Source organism: Stegostoma tigrinum, chromosome 38, assembly GCF_030684315.1.
Source record: "Stegostoma tigrinum isolate sSteTig4 chromosome 38, sSteTig4.hap1, whole genome shotgun sequence".
NCBI classification, from domain to species: Eukaryota; Metazoa; Chordata; class Chondrichthyes; order Orectolobiformes; family Stegostomatidae; genus Stegostoma; species Stegostoma tigrinum.
The window spans coordinates 11796245-11818328 of record NC_081391.1 but is presented as its reverse complement, the minus strand read 5'-3'; the positions used below and the strand labels follow the sequence as shown (position 1 = coordinate 11818328).

The 22084-nt window shown below is 47.3% G+C and overlaps 1 protein-coding gene across 2 annotated transcripts in view; it reads right to left on the bottom strand.

Moving 5' to 3' along the window:
• Nucleotides 1-16425, bottom strand: part of LOC125447118 (transmembrane protein 184B) — a 74483-nt gene extending 58058 nt beyond the window's left edge. For both annotated transcript variants that reach the window (XM_059640446.1, XM_059640447.1), the window contains exon 1: nucleotides 16100-16425. The gene's annotated coding sequence lies outside the window, so the exon portion shown is untranslated. The remainder of the gene's footprint in view (nucleotides 1-16099) is intronic.
• Nucleotides 16426-22084: the final 5659 nt, after the last annotated feature.

The window sequence follows — 22084 nt, the reverse complement described above, 5'->3', positions numbered from 1 at the left end:
GCTCTTCTAGAGATGTTGGGAAGTGCACACTCAAAGGACAAACGATATCCCCATGCCAACCATGTTCACAAATTCAACTAGTCCCACCTGCCTCCACTCTTAGCCCATATCCCTCCAAACCTTTCCCATTCATGTACTTATCCAAATGTCTTCTCAACATTGTCACCGTACCTGCATCCACCACATTCTTGGACAGTTCATTCCAAACACAAACCACCCTCCGTTTGTAACAGTTGACCCAACCGATCTCCTTTAAAAAGCATTCTCATCTTAGAAACAGGCACTTTCGTCCTGAACTGCCCCATCCTAAGGAAAAGATTCTTATCATTCACCTTATTTATGCCTCTCAAGATTTTATGGTCACCCCTTGACATCATATGGAAGAATTCCATGTCTATTTTTATAACTCAAACTCTCCATTCCCAGAAACACCCTGGTAAATCATTTCTCAGCCCTGTCCAGTTAAATAATGTTCTGACTCTAACAGGGCCAGTAGGTCAACTATTGAGCTAGTGAGTCACTCGGGTCTCAGGGTCTGGAATTCCAAACTCTGGGACTCCCTCCAAAAATCTGCAAACTCAAATTCTCACCCTCGTCTTTAACTCTACTCTCATTTCAGTGAGTTTACCTGCCTACTACAGCACATCTTGGGTCATCCACTGACATCTCCTGATGTGGCCCAGCGTCAACTTTAGAACGACGATCACGTTACTCGGGATGCTGACGGAATTTTAGAAATCGCACACGTTGCCAAGATACAGCTGCCTCCCTGACTTCCCTAGTCAGTGAATCTCATGATAAATTGTGAGAACGATCATGACTCTATGCCAAGTCACATGGTGCAAAACCAACAGAGCCCATCTGCACAGGAAGAAAAAGTTGGGGGGTGGGGGGCGGTGGTGGGGGACCGTAGGGTGGAAGGTGGGGGGAAGGGGGGCTGGAGGTGGTACCGTTTGTCCTGTGAGCGTGCACTTCCCGACACGTTTGCAAGAACAGCAGAGAACCATTCATATGAAACGGGAACCTTACACCAATTTAACAAGCCAGCCTAAAAACAAAAATTGTTCACAACTGATATATACCTGGCTCTGTTGCCAAGTGCAAAACGAGATGCTAATAGCATCCCTGAGGAGACCAATCTGTTTACAAGCAAATGCCTCCTGAGCTAGGTCACAAGACACAGAAAGGGCCAGCAATCTAGTAGAGATAGCGATAGCTGCAGATGCTGGAGTCAGAAAGGAAATATGGCTGTAGTAGCGGGTTTGTTTAAGTGTGTGGTCAAATCTAATAATTGTGCATTCTTCGACCATGTGACATGCTCAAGTTGGAAAGTGGCATTTACAGGGAATTATCTTGGAATTCTCCAGCATCTGCAGTTCCCATTATCTCTGATACCCCTTTACAGGGAAGGGGGTGGGTGCTACGCTGTATCCAACTTCTTAAGTCCCCAAACAAAAAAAATCTTCCACAGGAGAGTGAATTGGGCTCAGCTACTCCACCTTGAACTCTTCAATTCCTCTTTCTAAAAAGGATTTCCAAACACTGGGACTTCTTCCAAAAATCTGCCAACTCTCAAATTCTCACCCTCATCTTTAAATTCCTTCTGGGCACAAGGCCCTCCTCACACCTGCAATCTCCTCTAACTCGACAAACTGATGGGGTTTTACCTCCATCACTGTATTGTAACCTAATACAACAGCTAACCTAAACATTACTGCATCACAGTGGAACAGCACATACCCACATTAGTACTGAATCCATTTCTTGGCCACAACTTGCCAGCCCAGTGTTTACAATGAGTCAATTAGACAGTAATGGACTGTGACAAACTGAACAGGAGAAAGCTCTCCCTAGATCCACAAACACTAACTGTTAATCAAAGCCCTTTGGTATCCCCATCACCACCTCCCTCTGCAATTGCAGTCCCAAGCCCAACAGCGCTGCTCTTCTCTCTATAGTCTCTGCTTCGCCTCAAGAAGTTTACTGACCTTTCCTGGGAAAGATGCATCGCAGAGACAAAACGGCTGCTACATTTCTGCTGGGAATGAGCGATACTGAGCGAAAACAGTGGAAAGTTCCTAGCAGCACTGTCCTTTTTCACTTAGGCGCATTCATTATAAAGAAACAAAACAGGGTTCCCCAGTGGCTGAACCAGTTCATGACTGATGGCTCGGGGTCAGACCATTCAGTCCCTCTGGTCCAAACTAGCACGCCCTTCGATTATGTTATTACAGCAAAGGGTATCAGCTTGTTCAGTCTCACTGGCTGGCTATAACCTTGCATTTTTGGCATCTAAAGTTCAGCCTCTTTGCCTTTCTTTTATTAAGAAACTAATAACTGCAAACAGCACCCCAGGTCAATAAGGTCAAAGTTGGGTTAGACGTGTTTAACCTTGGTTAGACCATACTGAGTAATCTGCATAGCTCTGGTCTCCATGCTGTAAAAAAGACAAAGTCTCCACCTTTGGTCCTTGCCTGAGGCGTGGTCCATTGAGTCTGAGTGGATCTTCCAAAGAACATCACAGCGCCCCCCCACCACCCTATCCCTGTAACCCCACATGGCTAACTCACCTCGCCTGAGCATCCCTGGACACTGTGGTACAATTTGCCATGGCCAATCCACATTAACCTGAACACCTTTGGACTGTGGGAGGAAGCCGGAGCACCTGGAGGAAACCCACGCTGACACAGGGAGATTGTTCGAACTCCACACAGACAGGCGCCAGAGGGTGGAATTGAACCCGGGTCCCTGGTGTTGTGAGGCAGCAGTGCTAACCACTGAGCCACCCTTTAGCTCCCAATAATGAGAATACAATTCTCTACCTGCAGATGGTGGGCCTGGCTGGTACAATAGGGTTGCTGGCCTATGGGGCTGTACACTGCATAAAAGGGCAAGACTCAGCAGGAGAGTAAAAATGAAGGAGGGACAAAAGCAAAATAAACCAAACACCTCCACCCAGCCCTTCAAGTATTGGGATCGGTCTTCCATGTGAATGTCAGAGAGTGGAAGTGGTCATTGGGCTGTTCACTTGAGCCAGAGAAAACGGTCACATAGGGAACCAGAGAAAAGAAAGTTGGTAAAGAACACAGGAAACTGTGTGCATCAACACAGGCATTAGAGGCCAATCAGCACCAAAAATACCAGTTTCTTAGAGTTTTTAAGATGTTCCATTGGGAAAGGGAAATGAAAGTGGGCATCAGGTCTCAACTTCCATGACTAGTTACTCGTTACAACACATCCAGCCAACCATCTCCCTCTGATTCTCATCCCTCCTTCCCTAGGTGCAGACTCCTTCAGGATTCAGGAGATTCATAAGGACCTTTTCCACACCTTCGCCCATTCCTGCTAGCATTCCAACCCTAAACCTACCCCCACCAGCTACCACTGCAGACTCCTCTGCCCACTGGATGAGCCAACAGCACAGGGATTGACCGACCAGTTTTGGATAGCCCAATCCTGCCCCTCTTCACCCATATTTGCCCCCTTTCCTGTCTGCATCACTAACAAAGATTTCAAGGGAACGTAGGGACAGTGTGAGGGAAAACAGCACACTGAGGGAGAAGATTGGCTGTGATCTAGTTGAATGATGAAGCAGACTTGAGGGGCCAAATGGCCCACTGCCATTCTCTAATCTTTCTTTCAAACAGGTCCACGCAGTCATTCAACACAGAAACAGAGCCTTTGGTCTGCCCAGTCCATGCTAAGCACAATTCCAAAGTAAACATGTCCCACCTGCATGCTGGTGAAAGAGGATAGCAGGGCTGTAACAACAGTTGGGACTCCTGAGCTGTATCTCTCACCCTAACCACAGGAAAACACAAAAAGGAGGTCAGTGACCCACCCTGGTCACCAGCCAAGCTTAATTGGACTTTCAACTCATTTGCGTCAATTCAACCACTCAATGGTTTAAACATGTGAGATATTGGTGTGTATCACACCAACAGTTACACCCACTGCTAAGCAAGGGTAACGTTCAGGGACGAACCAGAGGCATTGGCCAATAATCTGGGAGACTGGTAAAGAAATAAAGGGTTTCTTACCTACAGCCAAATCCTATCTTCTCACACACACACACACACGTTTTGAGGAGCCATTGTAAGGCTAGTGTTAAAACAGCACCTCATGGAGATTCCCAAACACTTTACAGCCAATGAAGTTCTGTTTAAAGTGTCGCCCCTATTCTTGTAGAAAAAACAAGCCAATTTTAGCACAGCAAGCTCCCACAAACAGCAGCAGAATGACGACCAGTTAATCTGCTTCCTCCTCCTGATGTTGGAGGAGGGATCCACGTTGGTCAGGACTCAGACAGGCACCATCTTGTGAGGAGTGCTGTGAGATTTTCTACAGCCAGCCGAGGCAATAAGCAGGGCTTTGGTTTAACAGTCTGCCCGAGATGGGACTTCCAACAGTATTGCACTCCCCTAGTTGTGCTGCAAGCAGTCCACTGGAATGTCAAATGGGACGGTGCTCCAGCCTTTGGGGACGGACTCAAACCCAACTTGTGACTCGGAGCCCAGAGGTGAGTGTCCTTTGATGTTAAAAATGACACTCTAGAAAATGCTAGACTCCTGCTCAGATTTGCACAGAGGTCAGGCCCCAAGTAACATAATTAGGGTGTTATAGTTGTCCTGGTACTCCCTAGATAAGGGATGCAAAGAGATTAGGTGGGAAACCCATTCCTGTGCATTATTCTACAATCCCAGAAAGGGATGGTGAGTGTACATGAAGGAGGCAGAGATTGGGCAGACAGTGTAAGGCTGTTTCCAAACATATTACTTGTTGGTAAAGAACCCAAGTAAAAGTTGAAACAAGACACATGGCTTAAAGCTTTTTCCATCTTGCACTTATCAGGACAAATGCAAGAATACCAAATTTGAAACAACACAACAGTCCAGGTCTAAGTGCAGTGATTCTAAGTGCAGTGATTCCTGGACAATTTCTAGGGTTGCCCTAAAAAGGAGCTAAAACCATTTGTGCACATAAGTGCCAAGCAATGACCAGTTCGAATATGTTCCTTTTTGTTTGCAGGGGACTCACTCTCTGCAAACAAAAGCAATATGTTCAAGTCTTACACTTTTTATCTCCTCACTGTCCCCTCCTCAAATGCTCTGAGATCCTACAGTTCCTGGGTTGCAGTTCCACCTGCTTCTCTGAATTGAATCCTGTAATCTCGGGCTATCCTTCTTTCTCACTGTTTACCATGTCATTTGTGAACTTGCTGATAAACCTTGTGACATTCAAGTCTAAATCACTTATATAAGCCATAAATAAAAAGGCCCCGTCACTGACCTGCACGACCCACCAGGCACAGGCTTCCAGTCAGAAAAATACCTCCCAACCATCACCCTCTGCTTCCTGCCACTCAGCCAGTTGTGGATCCAAATTGCTTTGGAATTCATCAGCTCTTACATTTGTTATCAGAATTCCACGCAGGGTCCTATCGAAAGCCTTGGTCTCATCTCCACATCTAAAGCACCTCCGAAAAATTCAAGCAAGTTGGTCAGACCGGATCTCACCTTAAGAAAACCATTCACGGGATGAGGGCATCACTGGCCAGGCAGCATTTATGCCCATCCCTAATTGCCAGAGGGCAGTTAAGAGTCAACCACATTGCTGTGGGTCTGAAGTCGCATGTTGGCCAGACCAGATAAGGATGGCAGTTTCCTTCCCTAATGAACAATAGTGAACCAGATGGGTATATTTTTCAAGATTGCAAAAAGGAGACCAAAAAGTATCTCAGAAGGAGACAGAAAATGAATCTGAATCCTGAAAAGAAAGAAAATAACACAAATGGTGTGTGTCAGAAAGGAGGAAGATTCATACAGCATTTTTCATCAGACCAATTTCTGCAGAAATTGATGAGTCACAACAGCATTTACTGTGCTTCAGCCAGTCCCTTCCCACTTCCATGCAAGACAGTGCAAATGTTATTTTCCTTAATAGAAACAGCAGAGGGGCATGGACTACACAGCAGGCCGTACAGAGAAAAGGCGGGGGAGCGCGAAACAGAGAGCGGGGGGGGAGGGAGACAGAGACACACACAGACAGACACACACACACACACACACACACACACACACACACAGAGACAGAGACACACACAGAGACAGAGACAGAGACAGCGAGTGAGAATTGCATCTGTCTAACCTCTTTCACAACCCACAGGTTATGCAGCAGTAGCAGCACACTGAAGTATGGTCACCATCAATATAGTGTTGAAGTATCTGAACAGGAAGAAAGGGAGGATTGGCATTCTAAATCTTAGTCCTGACAGTTTACTTTCCCCTCTCTCGGACTGATCTCAGACTCACGTCGCAGTCACATGGGTCTCGGTTCAAGTTCCACTCCAAGGCTGGAGATAAACTGTAGATTGACAACTCAGTGCAGTACCGATGGGGTTGGGGGGGGGGGGGGGGGGGGGGGGGGGGGGGGCAGAGTAACACAGTGGGAAGCGCTGTCTCTCAGACAACATTAAATCAAGCCCCACCCCAGCTAGGGGTTTGGGTGTAGGTTGAAAGACCCAAAGGCCCTTGCTCAAGAACCGGGGAGTTAACCCCACTGTCCCAGCCAATACTTATCTCTCAATCATTTAACATTCATTCATTCTTCTCCAGTCCAATAAATAAAGGGCAGGGATTTCATTGACACTTGTAAAATTCTAACAGGAACCAGACAGGGATGTTCCCCATAGACAGAACTAGGGTCACAGTCTAAAGGGCACACAGTAGGTCATTTAGGACTGTGATAAATTAAGTTATTTCTTTACCCAGAGAATATTCTACCACAGGAAGTGGATGAGGTCAAAACATTACAGGATTTCAGAGCGGACGAGATGGATATAGTTCTTAAGGCTAAAAGGAATCAAACGGTATGGGGAGAAAGTGAGAACAGGGGACCGAGTTAGATGATCAGTCATGATCATGTCAAACGACAGTTATAGTTTGAAGGGCTGAGCGACCTACTCCTGGTCCTATTTTCTATGTTTCTAACACTAAAACAAAAGGTTGTGTGGTCGTTATCGGTCTGTAATTTTGATGAGTTTACTGAGTGTGTGTTGGCTGCTATGCTGCCCAAAGCACAACTATTTTGGCCACACTTCAAGAAGCACTTCCTTAGTGGTAAGGCCAGGCAACATCAGAGGTGCAGGAAAACTGACATTTCAGGTCTGGACCCTTCTTCAGAAATCTGTTTTGTACTACATTTAGTTGGGAGTTAGCTCATGGTAAAAGCTATTTTATGCTGGAGGTGTACAGCAATAGCTGTAAAGACCATTCAGCCCATCAAGTCTGCATCAGTGGAATCATGACTGATACGATAATCCTCAACTCAACAGAGCCAAACTCTGTAGAGAATTGATCTGATGTGCAAAACTACACCACCATCATCGTGCCAAAAACAGAACCATCACCACAGCGACCACCCCCACAACAATATTCCTCCTTTGGATGTTTTCAGGGGTGGGCATACTAGAACCAGGGTGGATAAATAGGCCGAAACAAATTCAGCAGTAATGCAGGTGAAACTCCACCAGGGTGTTACAATGTAGAACGTCATATTACCAAAACTTATATTTATGAGTCAGGCAAGGCCAACATTGGATGCCCATTTCACTGGGACACCACAGGCCATTCCAGAGACAAGTAAGGGTCATCCACATTGCAGTGGGTCTGGAGTCACACGAAGGTCAGATCAAGTAAGGGTGGCACTTTTCTTTCCCTGAAGGACACTAGTGACCCAGATGGTGTTTTGTGACAATGGCAGCTTCATGGTCATCATTACTGTGACAATCTTTTAATCCTAGATTCTTAATTAACCCAAATTAACTTCCATCAGTTGCTATGGTGGGATTTGAACAATGCGCCCCCCACCCCCAAAATGGCATTAGCCTTTGCCAGTAGGTTCAGTCCAGATGACATTACCACCAGGTCACTGTTTCCTCTCGATCTGATGGAGTGTTGAGATGAACAGCACAGATACATTTAAGGGGAAAATACAGAAACGCATGAGGGAGAGGGGGATGGAAGGAAATACTGATGAATTGGGAAAGGAGAAACCTAATGTGGTGCAGAAGTGTGGACTGAATGGCCTGCATGGTGTTATTTGTAAAGAGTACATCGTACTTGGCCCATTCTCATGCGCTCAGGACAAATGTTATCAGTGTCACAGAGAAACACAGACTATCTCAGTAGGTGACACAGTGGCTAGCACTGTTGCCTCAGTGTCAGGGACCAAGTGTGATTCCACCCTCAACTGACTGTCTATGTGGAGTTGAATGCTCTCGCTGTGTTTGTGTAGGTTTCGTCAGGGTGCTCCAGTTTCTTCCCACAGTGTGAAGATGTGCAGGTTAGGTGGATTGGCCATAGTAAAACGCACATACTGCCCAAGCAAATGTCAGGTTATGGGACAGGTTGGAAGGTGGATCTGGTTGGGACACAGTCTTCAGATTGTCAGTATGGACTTGATGGGCCAAATGGCCTCCGTCAGTAGAGGAGGAATTCCACAGTTAACTCTTGCCTCATGAAATAAGTCCAGAGGTCAGTATCCAGTCACCCTTTATTTACATGTGGGGAGTCCTTATCACTGCTGCAGCTCCCTCTGATCAAACACGACCCTTGACACTCCTGTTATTACCTATCAGCCAGGGCTCCCATTGGGGCTGTCAATCTGGGTCAAATCAAGGAACTCATTCGGAGAGATCCACCTGGTTCGTTATAGTCGCTATATCCCTCCCCCTCAGAAGCTGAGGACATAGGCTGGCTATTTCTGTCATAGCTCCTCCAGGGGTATTTTAGCACCAGGTCAGGTTCCTCTAACTCTGCTTCAGACATGGGTGGCGTGTGACACACACAGTAGCTTGCCTCTTGTGCTCGGAGCGACTCGGAAGAAACTCATTCCATTTTTCAGGTGCCAAAAGGTGTCGAAGCGACAACATGCCACATCCATCACAGCTTCCGAGGTGTCTTCAACGTTCGGTGGAGGGGACAATCCACTGGTTCTGGAGCAGCTGGAAAGGCTGATTAGCTGGGCACGTTTTGCTCCTGCACCATTTGTGGCTTTTATACGGTCTACATGCTTGTTCAGGACTGCCACACCGAACCAGATTTTATACATCACTGGACCTGACCTCGCGTTGACCATACCTCTTAGGCAGGACCATTCCTGTGGCTCCTACACCACAGTTTGTCCCTGAAGTAAACTCTCTTGCTTAGAGGAGGACTAAGAACATGGAGCCCATGAAAAGGACTTGCACAGTCGACGTGCAACTGAGTCTGGGGTTTGGGATAATGGGAACTGCAGATGCTGGAGAATCCGAGATAACAAAGTGTGAAGTTGGATGAACACAGCAGGCCAAGCAGCATCTCAGGAGCACAAAAGCTGATGTTTCAGGCCTAGGCCCTTCATCAGAAAAGGGGGATGGGGAGAGGGCTCTGAAATAAATAGGGCGAAGGGGGGATACGGACCGAAGATGGATAGAGAAGACGACAGGTGGAGAGGAGCGTATAGGTGGGGAGGTAGGGAGGGGATAGGTCAGTCCAGGGAGGACGGACAGGTCAAGAAGGCGGGATGAGGTTAGTAGGTAGGAAAATTTGATAGGTGGGAGGAAGGACAGGTTAGGGAGGTGGGGACGAGCTGGGCTGGTTTTGGGATGCAGTGGGGGGGAAGGGGAGATTTTGAAGCTTGTGAAGTCCACAGTGATACCATTGGCCTGCAGGGTTCCCAAGCAGAATATGAGTTGCTGTTCCCGCAACCTTCGGGTGGCATCATTTTCCCAAGCAGGCGTAAGCCTTTGGTGGGGGGGGGGGGGGGGGGGGGGGGGAAGAGAGAGAAACGTGTTTCAGGCACCTCAAAATGACCTACTTGGGCTACAGAGGCCCAGTTACACCCGTCGGCAGATAAAGTGAGGGCAATGAAACCCCTGCTAGGTCAACTTAGAGGACAGAGCAGAGCCATCCATAATTTCAGCCCAGATTCTAAGTGTGTAAAATTACAAGTTGGAACATCGTTCTGGAGGCCAAGTAATAACTGCAGATTCATTGAGCCACCTCCTGCAGGCAGATATGCCACTGGGTGGTTTGTGCATACCCTAACAGGTATTAATTGTAGCACACTTCTGGGAATCCTTGTCTAACCACAATTAGAAGTACACATGGCTCATATCCAGCTTTGTGAAGGATAGCCCCCCCACCCCCCCACTCCCCCGTCAGTATTGTGTAAAAATCCTGTGAGGGGGATTGGGTATTTTTCCATCTGTGAAAAACGCGAAAATGCAGTGCCATAATGATGCCACCCGAAGGTTGCAGGAACAGCAACTCATTCCGCTTGGGAACCCTGCGGCCCAATGGTATCAATGTGGACTTCACCAGCTTCAAAATCTCCCCCTCCCCCACTGCATCCCAAAACCAGCCCAGCTCGTCCCCGCCTCCCTAACCTGTTCTTCTTCTCACCTATCCCCTCCTCCCACCTCAAGCCACACCTCCGTTTCCTACCTACTAACCTCCATCCCACCTCCTTGGCCTGTCCGTCCTCCCCGGACTGACCTATCCCCTCCCTACTATACTCTCCTCTCCACTTATCTTCTCCTCTATCCATCTTCGGTCCGCCTCCCCTTCTCTCCCTATTTATTTCAGAACCCTCTCCCCATCCCCCTTTTCTGATGAAGGGTCTAGGCCTGAAACATCAGCTTTTGTGCTCCTGAGATGCTGCTTGGCCTGCTGTGTTCATCCAGCTCCACAATTTGTTCTCTGAGTCTGGGGTTTACCTGGTCATTCCCACAAACATGGGGAAGCTGCTGGCAGTAACTTTTGTCATCATTGGCACTCTGTCCACTGTTCCACCGATGCAGTTGTGTCTGCATACAATTCTGACCACCGAACCTAATATCTTCAGTTTGGAAACCCCGAGATGAAGCTCAGCCAGTATCTGGCAGCAACCTTATGGCTGGGAGGATCACTCTTGGTCCCTTTAGAAACATGCTGTCTTCTGTGATCCCATCTCTCCAGGCCCTAAAAAGGTTTCGATTCTGGTTGAGCGCGCTTTTTGGTTTCCCCCAACACCACCAGCTGTTTCAGTTTTGCCAGAAGTGGCTCTTACTTCATCCAAAGTCTGATATTGTCATCTGCAACCAGAAGTGTGTCCAGAAAATTCAAAACCATTACAGACTCTTCTAGTGGCAGTACCACACAATGGTGTATCTGCCTGCAGGAGGTGGCTCAACGCATCTGCAGTTATTACTTGGCCTCCAGGAAGATGTTCCAACTTGTAACTTTACACACTTAGAATCTGGGCTGAAATTATGGATGGCTCTGCTCTGTCCTTCAAGTTGACCTAGCAGGGGTTTCATTGCCCTCACTTTATCTGCCAACAGGTGTAACTGGGTCTCTGTGGCCCAAATAGGTCACTTGAGGTGCCTGGAACACATTTTTCCCCCCTTCTAAAGGCTTAGGCCTGCTTGGGAAAAATGTCTAAGGTCTATGTTTAAGTTCTCAGAGTGCTCCTTACCGGCCTTCCCTGCTATTAGCATCAAATCCAGATAAGTGACGAGCCAGGGCAGACTTTGTAAAAAGTTCTCCATGGTCCACCGAAAGATTGCACAGGTTCATGACACTCCAAATGGCTCTGTCTCCTATATCTGTGCGTACCCTAACAGGTATTAATTGTAGCAAAATTCTGGGAATCCTCATCTAACCACAATTAGAAGTACGCATGGCTCATATCTAGCTGTGTGAAGGACAACACCCCCCCCCCCCCCCACTGTCTAATGCAAACTTAAGAGTTGGAATCCAGAGTAAAGACTGGTTCTGTGATCACTGAAACAGTTGTGCCTGTATCGACCCCCATTAGAACTGGGTGACCATTTAACCAGATGTTTATTCCGATTGGTTCCGATTTGGATGTTGCTAAGGAATTTAACTGTTCCAAACCATCTGCAGATGGACCTTAAAGAGTGTACGCTGTCCTCGATACCAGCGTGAGTTCTCTTACTTAGTTCAGGCCTAATGGCAGTCTTTTGCGGTCTCGGAGTCCGCATGCCAGCAGCAACTACAATGGCTTGCCAGCCCGGTTCCTGTAGAAAATTTTAACCGTTTGGCCAAGACTTAGCTTTGTTTTAGGGCTTACTGTAGGCCTAGAGTCCCTTTGTTCAGGATACATCTTGAGTGAGGACATGCAACTCCCTGCACTCCAGTGGTGCTCCCCAAGCTCAGTCAGCCTGGCGAAGGTGTCCACTTCCATCGGAACACTCTGCAACTCATTCTCCATTGCTGCATTTTCCAATGATAAGGCCAGTTGTAATGTCTGTATGAAATGCAGTTAGGCTTCAGCTGGTAGATGCTTTTGCACGGTTACATAAATCCCACATACCAAATGTGGTCAACTTCTCATGCAGGGTTAGTTTAAAAATCAGATGCCTTTGCCAGTTGTCTTAATCCAGTCAAAAATCCCAATTCAGACTCCTCTAGTTTTCAAATTGCTAAGTGAAACCGATAGGATCTCAGAATTCTAAGAGGCGTGGAGTTGTAATATTCCTTGTATAAATCCTTCAACTATTTAAAGGTTTTAGTATCTGATGTCTCAGACATAGTTAAGCTCTAATAACTGAAAAAGCTGTGGGTCCACAAGCTGTCAGGAAAATTACTTGTTGCTTTTCACCTGCCCCAATGTCATTTGCCCAGAAAATAAAATGCATTCTTTCCAACATACAGGGCCCAGTCTTCGATGGTAGGATCGAATGAGTCAAGCTTTCCAAATAATGGAACAATGCCAAAAATCCATACCCCAACTCAAGGAGCATGCTTTTCTCCAATCACCAGTAAATAGTTCGAGGTGCCAGAATCCCATCACCAAGTCACCCTTGATTGACACATGGAGAGTTCTTGACACCGATTCAGCTCTTAGGGTGATCAAGAAGTCTGACACTCCTGCTTATATCTGTCAGGGCTCCCTGATTGTAGCAGATTAAAAGCCCCAGTCAGAGATCTCATTCTATGGAGGTCCAACTGGCTGACCTTGTTACAATCTCTACACCTCGTAGTCAAGAGGTTTGTAGGGTTGAGTCCCACTGGAAGCTCCAGCACAAAATCCCAGAGCAATGTAGCAGTGCAGCTCTGGGAGAGTGATGCTTTGTCAGAGGTGCAGCCTCCCTTACGCACATTAAGCCAACCAAATCTGCCCTCTGACGAGTGCGCCAGACACCGAAGGAGAAGGGGTAGGGGAATACATTTTTAAAAATTCTCTGCTCATTGTTCCATAATTGGTTTGGGATTTTGCTGTGCACAAATTGGGCACCACATTCGCAAAATGGTGACTGCACCTCACTGCCCGCACAGCGCTTTGAGACAATGGCGCTATATAAATGCAACCCCAAATACAAACACCAATGCTCTTATGGCACACACTTAAATTTAGCCTGGCACACATTGATCTGCTGCTCATTGTTACATTGACAACCACTCCACATGCCAGCCAAGGTGAAACTTGCCCCTGATTAAAGTGGGAGCAAGGGTGGGGGTGGGAAGGAAGCAGGAAGTGTTGTTAAGGCCATTGCACCTTTCCTTGGAGTACTGCAGTTACTGAAAATCCGAGATAAAAACTGAAAGCAAGTGCCAAGAAACATTTGGCAAAAAAACAAAAATCAGCCAATACAGTGAAAAACAGTGCGAATATTTCAATTTGGTGACCTCTCAACAAAACTATTCACCGAACCATTCACTGTTTCTCTCCCCACGGATGCTGCACAGCCTGTTGTGCATTTCCTGCCTGTTCTGGTTTTTTCCATTTTGCTCTTCTTCTTCCTGCTGCCCCCATGGGATCTTTCTTAACTTTCACCAAAGCAGGTCGACATGACCTTGGTGTGACATCTCGTGCAGAGAATGATGCACTCAGGTGTCCCAGTGGCATGTGGGCACGAACAATGGACAACAGCCCCATTTATGGAAGTCAAACAGGTCTTTGAATCTCCAGAGAGGCAGCGTCCCTACTCAAAACATGTCAGCAGCAATCAGAGGAGGAGGGGAGAACATTTTAAATAAACACACCACATAGAATATGCCATCTGTATCATCGCCTATCTCTTGGCTGCAAACTCAGCACAAAGCTTCTCAAGGACACAACAACCAAAAAAAATCTAAATTTGTCAGAGAAACTCAGCCGGTCTGGCAGCATTTGTGGAGATATAAAAAGAATTTACTTTTCGGGTCCAGTTCTGAAGAAGGGTCACTGAACCCAGTGTCATCTCTGCTTTCTCTCACTACAGATGCCGTCAAAGCTGCTGAGTTTCTCCAGTAATGCATTGTTGCTTCAGATTTCCAGCACCCACAGTTTCCTGCTTTACACACCTGCCTTCAGACAGCAACTTTAACAGGGGAAAGTGCGCAAGGGTGTTTCACGGAGAGCTGAATCAGATAAAAGTTAACAAAAGGAACATTCCTGGGGATGGGTGAATAATGGACTCTATTCTAAAGGGGGGGGGGCTTATAAAAGGACAGAGAAAATTCCAGAGCTTAGGATAGTGCTCCCCAAATCTCCTGCACCCACTCACCACCACACTTCCCCTGCCTACTCATCACCATGACCCCACTTGAGGCTTGAAACTTGTCCTGATTCCTCAATGAAAAATAAACCAAGACAGGGGAAGCTTGGCAGAGATGACGTATTGGTGCAGTTGGGGTGGGGTGTGTGCGTGTGCACATTCATGGTTGCCTCAGAGCCCATGGCACCAAAGTTCCAGATCAACAGTCCAGTTGGGGTCCTGAACCCTCCACCTTCCTTTTGGGAAGCCCTGCCTTAGGGTAGCTGGGGGGCGCTGACAAACATTAAGAAACAGATCTGTGCAAAACAGAATTGAAGGACCGGTTTAGACAATTCAATAGTAGACCTGTTGCACACCCCACTGAGAAAACAGCAGAGCAGCCACTGGGCTAACTCCAAATCACAACTGGAAGTCTTGCACTCCTCATCTGCAAGGTAAAAATGTGAAAGCAGCCAGGTGATCATAAACAAAACTGCAAGTGTGTGAACATAATCTAACTTAATTTAATTGTAGCATTCAGTTACCAAAGATCAAGACCAAAGCCCTGAACAGCAATTCCTATCCCAACCCCCCACTCTCCCTCTAAACTGAATTGAGTCAGCACCAGGCATCTGTCACTGGTATAACACCAGAAGGAGAGGGGCTCATTCCTTCAGCGCTGCTGATGTGGCTAAAGATTGTTTGTGAGAAAAAACCACGAGCTTATGGCAGTGCAACGGTGAGTAGCATTTGGGAGGTCTGCTCACTTCCCATCCACACCCTACACCAACCCTCTCTCCCAGACTGACTGGGGCTGAGGGTCAAAACAGTGACTATAAAATTTGCCAGAAAATCAAAGCAGTGGGGGGGGGGGGGGGGGGGGTGTCAAGGCCTAACTCTGAGCTTCAGCTAGGAGGCCCCACAGACAGAAAGAGAGACTGACACACCACACCACACTTTACCTCAGCAGAGACAGACAGAGGAATAAAAAAATTCAGAAACATGTGGGAGCAAGGAGAGGAAAAGAAAGAATCAAGACTACCTTCCACACAAAACACAAAAAAGGCTTAAAATCAAAACATTTTCAATTATCAACGGGCGCTTGAAAAACAAATCCAACTTGGAAGCCACGACAAACTGTTTTAAGAGGGAAAAAGGTAAATAGCATCCCACACGGAAGACTGGCTAGAGACTTAAAAGTAAGTTTCTGTCACAGGCTGAGAAACAAAAAAAAACTTCCCTGTACTTTGTCGCAAAGTGGAGGTGGCGGGGGGGGGGGGGGTGGTTTCCAGGATTACACTTTTTAAAAGAAGAAAGAAATATAAAAATAAACAAGAGTCTGGAAGCAAAGACTACAGGATGTTTGCAACATGGAATTCTCCAGATCGCGTTTTGAAATGGGAGGGGGAAAAAAAAGTTACATTTTGGGTTTGGACACTGTGGGAGCTGCGCGGGGAGGGGGGGGGGGGAAAGAGGTCATTTACTTTGAAAAATGAGGAATAAAAAGGATGGCTGAGGGCAAAAAAAATCAAGAAAACGCAGGCGGTTTCAAACACAGAGAGATCAAACAAACCCGGGTCTCCCTCCTCTTACCTTCACATGGCTGTGGTGATGAGAGGCAGCTAGATGAATGCACTCACTCCGCAGCGAAGCTATGACACAGGAGACAGACACAGAGAGAGGAAATGGGAAGGGGGGGGGGGTGGAAGATCAGTCCTTAAAGAGAATGAAGCATCAATTTTTGGGAGGGGTGTGAAGGGGAAGGGGAAAGTGGAGGGATTGGGGAGCGATGGAAAGTTTGGTGCATTCAGCAGGATTGCACTGCCCTCTCACACACACAGAGACACAGAGAGGAAGATAAAGACTGGGACACAGCAGCAGCTCTAGGACTAGCGCAGCGCTGGTCCAGCGATCCGCGATTAAAGGGCTGCAGCGGCCGCGCCTGCGCACTGTCACCTCTCTCCAGCCCCTCCCCCCAAAAAATGAGGGCGGGTGACGTAATCCCGCAACCAGTCTCTTAAAGGGACCGCGCCTCAGCTTCCTCATGGGCAAGGCTGGGGAACCTCGGCTGCACCCAGGAATAGCGCGACACTGGATCATAGAAACCCTACAGTGTGGGAGCCGGCTGTTCGGCCCATCTCGTCCATACCTTCACCCCCGCCTTTTGAAGATCATCCCACCCTATTCCCACATTTCCCACGCCTAACCCACACAGCCCACTCATCCCTGGACACTATGGGGTAATTTAGCACGGCCAATCCACCCTAACCTGCACATCCCTGGACACTATGGGGCAATTTAGCATGGCCAATCCACTCTAACTTGCACATCCCTGGACACTATGGGGTAATTTAACATGGCCAATCCACCCTAACTTGCACATCCCTGGACACTATGGGGCAATTTAACATGGCCAATCCACCCTAACTTGCACATCCCTGGACACTATGGGGCAATTTAACATGGCCAATCCACTCTAACTTGCACATCTTTGCAACTATGGGAAGAAATGCGCACAGACGGGAGGAGAACATACAAACTCCACAAAGACAAGGTCAGAAGTTGCACAGCATCAAGTTATATTCCACCAGGGATAGCAAGAACTGCAGACATTGAAGTCAGAGTCAATACAGTGAGGAGCTGGAGGAACACAGCAGGCCGGGCAGCATCAGAGGAACAGGAACACAGTCCTGACCTAAAACGTCAAGTTTCCTGTTCCCCTGGTGCTGCCTGACGTGCTGTGTTCCTGTGGTGTGTTGACTATAGTCCACCAGGCTTAATTTGAAATCACAGGCTTTCAAAGCATTGCCCCTTCCACCTGCCAAATATAATGGGGTGTAACCTGGTGTTGTGCGACTTCTGACTCTGTCCACCCCAGTCCAACACCAGCACCTCCACATCCACAAGACAGTCACCCAAGGCTGGAATTGAACCCAGGTCCTTGGCACTGTGAAAGGCAGCAGTGTTAACTGCTGAACCACCATGCCACCCAATAACACAGGATCCTCGAACACAGAATCATAAGGTCACAGAATATGTGATCCCAGAATGCAGAACCACAGGATAACAGAACTTTAGATCATGGAATAGAATGTAGCATCATAGGATCCTCAAACACAGGATCATAGGATCATTGAACATACAATACAGAAAAGGCCTTCCAGTCTATTGATATTGTGCCAACAAAACAAAAACAATTCTAAATCTACCATACAATGAAATACCTTGGAGTTGGAAGCAAAAACAGCAGTTGCTGGGGAAACTCATCAGGCCTGGCAGCATCTGTGAAGAGATAAACAGAGTTAATATCTTGAGTCCAGTGTCCCTTCTTCAGAACTCAGCTCAGTTTTTGTTACTCTAAATCTACGCTAGTCCTACTTTCCAAAACTAGCCCCATGGCCTTGAATATTTTGACATTTCAAGGGCTCATCTAAGTACTTTTTAAAGGCTGTGAGGTTTCTCACCTCTACAACCTTCCCAGGCAGTGCATTTCAGACCCTCACCACCCTCAGGATGAAAATATTCTTCCTCAACTCCCCTCTAAATCTTTGTTCTTTCACCTTAAATGTGTAACCCTTGGTACAGCCCTTCAACTAAAGGGGTACAGCTGTTCTCTATCCACCCTGTCCTTGCCCCTCATAATCTTATACACTTCTTTTAGGTTCCTCCCTCAACTTTCTCTGCTCTGAAGAAAACAACCCTAGCTTCCTCAGCCTCTTTTCATAGCTTTGCTGCAGTTTGGGATTCCGATATGACTCTTCCTCTCCTTTTGGCTCAGCATCACAGACTTCACCCCATTTTCCCTGCCTTCTGCCCCTTAACATGTACATGAATCCTTGTCAAAAGAGCCATGCAGCTGAAGGCACAGCTATGATGAGCTGATGAGCCTGCATTAAGAAATAGGGGTAGGCCATCTGGCCCCTCAAGTCTGCTCCACCATTCAATAAGATCATGGCTGATCTTTTCATGGACTCAGCTCCACTTACCCGCCCGCTTACTATAACCCTTAATTCCTTCACAGATCCTTCTATGCCTTAAAACCAATCAATAAGGTAACATCGATAACAAAGAGTGGGGCTGGATGAACACAGCAGGCCAAGTTGCATCTTAGGAGCACAAAAGCTGATGTTTCATGCCTAGACCCTTTTTTCAACCTCAACTGCTTCACTGGGCAGGGAATTCCACAGATTCACAACCCTTTGGGAGAATAAGTTCCTCGTCAAATCAGTCCTAACCCTGCTCCCCCTTATTTTGAGACTGTGCCCATGGTGTCACCTGCCAGTGGAAACAACTTCCCTATTTCTATTGTATCTGTTCGCTTCATAATTTTATATGTTTGTAAGATTCCCCTTCATTCTTCTAAATTCTAATAAGTAGACTCCCAGTTTACTCAGTCTCTTCTCATAAGCCAATCCTCTCAACTCCAGAATTAATCTGGTGAATCTCCTATGCCCTTCCAGTGCCAGTACACCCTTTCTCAAGTAAAGAGACCAAAACTGCACACGGTACTCCAGGTGTGACCTCCCCAGCTCCCTATACAGCGGCAGCATAACTGCCCTGTTTTCAAACACCATCCCTCTACCACAATATTCCCTTTGCCTTCTCGATTACCTGCTGCACCTGTGAACTACCGTTTTTGTGATTCATGCACAATGAAAATCACAGCCGCATAGGAGGCCAGAATTTGAGGAGTTCAGAGAATTCAGAGGTCTGAGAGGCTGGCAGAAGCTTCGGGAGAGAACGGAGAACGCAGTGGAAACGTGTGGGACTGGATCGCTCAGGTGAAAATTCTCAAATGGACTGTGAGCTAATGTAGGTCACAGTGAGCAGGGATGAATGGGCCACAGAATAAGGCACCAAGAATTTTGGACCTGCTCCCATTTCGCTTTCTTGACTGCTGCAAGTGTATCAATCTAATGAATATTAATATGAGCAATCTAATTGTAATCTAATGAGGTAATTGTATTGAAATATATAAGATTCTGAGGGAGATTGAAGGTTGATGCTGAGAGGATGCTTTCTTTTGTGGGTGAAGCTAGAACTGGGAAGGTGGCGGCGGGGGGGGAACAATGGTTTAAAGGTAAAGGATACCCCACTTTAAGATAGTAGCGAGGAAGAATTACTTCTGTCGTGGTGGGTGGGGGGGGGGGGTTGTTTGGTGTTCGTAAATCACTTCTGCTGAGTGCAGTTGGAGTTGGACTACTGAATATAATCTAGGCTGAGTCCGACAGATTGCTAAAGCAGTCAAGAGTTATGGGATTAAAACTGAAAGTGGTGGAGAAACTCAGCAAGTCTGGAGAGAGAACAGAGTCAGTAATTTGAGTGCAATATGACTCTTCTTCGGAACTTGTAATGTAGGGGTGACTGGGGTGACAGGTTCAGAAAATGGAGTTAAGAATGCAGTCCTGATCTTATTGAATGATGGAGCCATTTAATGGCTGAACAACCTCCTTCTGCTCCTATTTTTTTAATGTTCAATGACTACTGTAGCTGTAATATTTGAATAGACATTATTCAATGCATTCTCTCCACCTCCCAAACACAACAATCCCATTTCCACTGTAGTGCTTTACCCACAAGTGTAGATCAATTCACTGGGAATCTATGGTTACCAACATCCCAACAGGGCATGGTATTTTAGAAGAACAATGTCCAGATGGATTGAGGATGGATACACACAGGAAAGCAGTGGTATAGTCAACTTTGGACATTATTGAAGGGATGGATGAGGGCTCCAGCCACAGATAGTTGGAGGTGAGGATGTGACAGAGAGGGAAGTGGGCTTCCTGAGTGATGGAGTGGATTATAGGTGTTGCAAGTCAGGTCAGGGCCAGGTGAGATATTGAAGTAGTGAACAATTTTGGTTCAGAGTTGGGAATGTTGGGGACTTGCAAGTTAGGCTTTGTGCAGGCTGAAGGCACATTATAGAATAAATCAAAAATGTGTACAAATCAGGAATTAAGGGAAGAGCCTTTAACTAGGTGGACGTGAGAAGTGATCTTACAAAGGGTTTTTGTGCTGGAGCTGCTGCTATTCCCATTTTACCTAAGTGATTTGGACTCAGGAATTTGACAAGCAACATTAAAATTGGTTGATTGCACAGAATTGAGGAAGATAAGTTTTATAGGCCAGACCAGACCCCCTCAAAATATTTTAAGAAGGTAGCCAAAACCTTCACACTTTCTTATGTTAAGAGTAAATATGAGGTACTGTGTTCCAGATGCAATTCAGTTGGACAAACTTCTCAACCTGAAGCAAAATGCATTTGATTTAAACACTAGTTAAAATACAACAAAAGAAAGAAGGATAATAAAATGTGAGGCTGGATGAACACAGCAGGCCAAGCAGCATCTCAGGAGCACAAAAGCTGACGTTTCGGGCCTAGACCCTTCATCAGAGAGGGGGATGGGGGGAGGGAACTGGAATAAATAGGGAGAGAGGGGGAGGCGGACCGAAGATGGAGAGTAAAGAAGATAGGTGGAGAGGGTGTAGGTGGGGAGGTAGGGAGGGGATAGGTCAGTCCAGGGAAGACGGACAGGTCAAGGAGGTGGGATGAGGTTATTAGGTAGCTGGGGGTGCGGTTTGGGGTGGGAGGAAGGGATGGGTGAGAGGAAGAACCATGCTGTGTTCATCCAGCCTCACATTTTCCCACTTCCTACAGACCAAGGGGGTGGCCATGGGCACCCGCATGGGCCCCAGCTATGCCTGCCTCTTTGTAGGTTACGTGGAACAGTCCCTCTTCCGCACCTACACAGGCCCCAAACCCCACCTCTTCCTCCGGTACATTGATGACTGTATCGGCGCCGCCTCTTGCTCCCCAGAGGAGCTCGAACAGTTCATCCACTTCACCAACACCTTCCACCCCAACCTTCAGTTCACCTGGGCCATCTCCAGCACATCCCTCACCTTCCTGGACCTCTCAGTCTCCATCTCAGGCAACCAGCTTGTAACTGATGTCCATTTCAAGCCCACCGACTCCCACAGCTACCTAGAATACACCTCCTCCCACCCACCCTCCTGCAAAAATTCCATCCCCTATTCCCAATTCCTCCGCCTCCGCCGCATCTGCTCCCACGATAAGACATTCCACTCCCGCACATCCCAGATGTCCAAGTTCTTTAAGGACCGCAACTTTCCCCCCACGGTGATCGAGAACGCCCTTGACCGCGTCTCCCGCATTTCCCGCGACACATCCCTCACACCCTGCCCCCGCCACAACCGCCCCAAAAGGATCCCCCTCGTTCTCACACACCACCCTACCAACCTCCGGATAAAACGCATTATCCTCCGACACTTCCGCCATTTACAAACCGACCCCACCACCCAAGACATTTTTCCATCCCCTCCCCTGTCTGCTTTCCGGAGAGACCACTCTCTCCGTGACTCCCTTGTTCGCTCCACACTGCCCTCCAACCCCACCACACCCGGCACCTTCCCCTGCAACCGCAGGAAATGCTACACTTGTCCCCACACCTCCTCCCTCACCCCCATCCCAGGCCCCAAGATGACATTCCACATTAAGCAGAGGTTCACCTGCACATCTGCCAATGTGGTATACTGCATCCATTGTACCCGGTG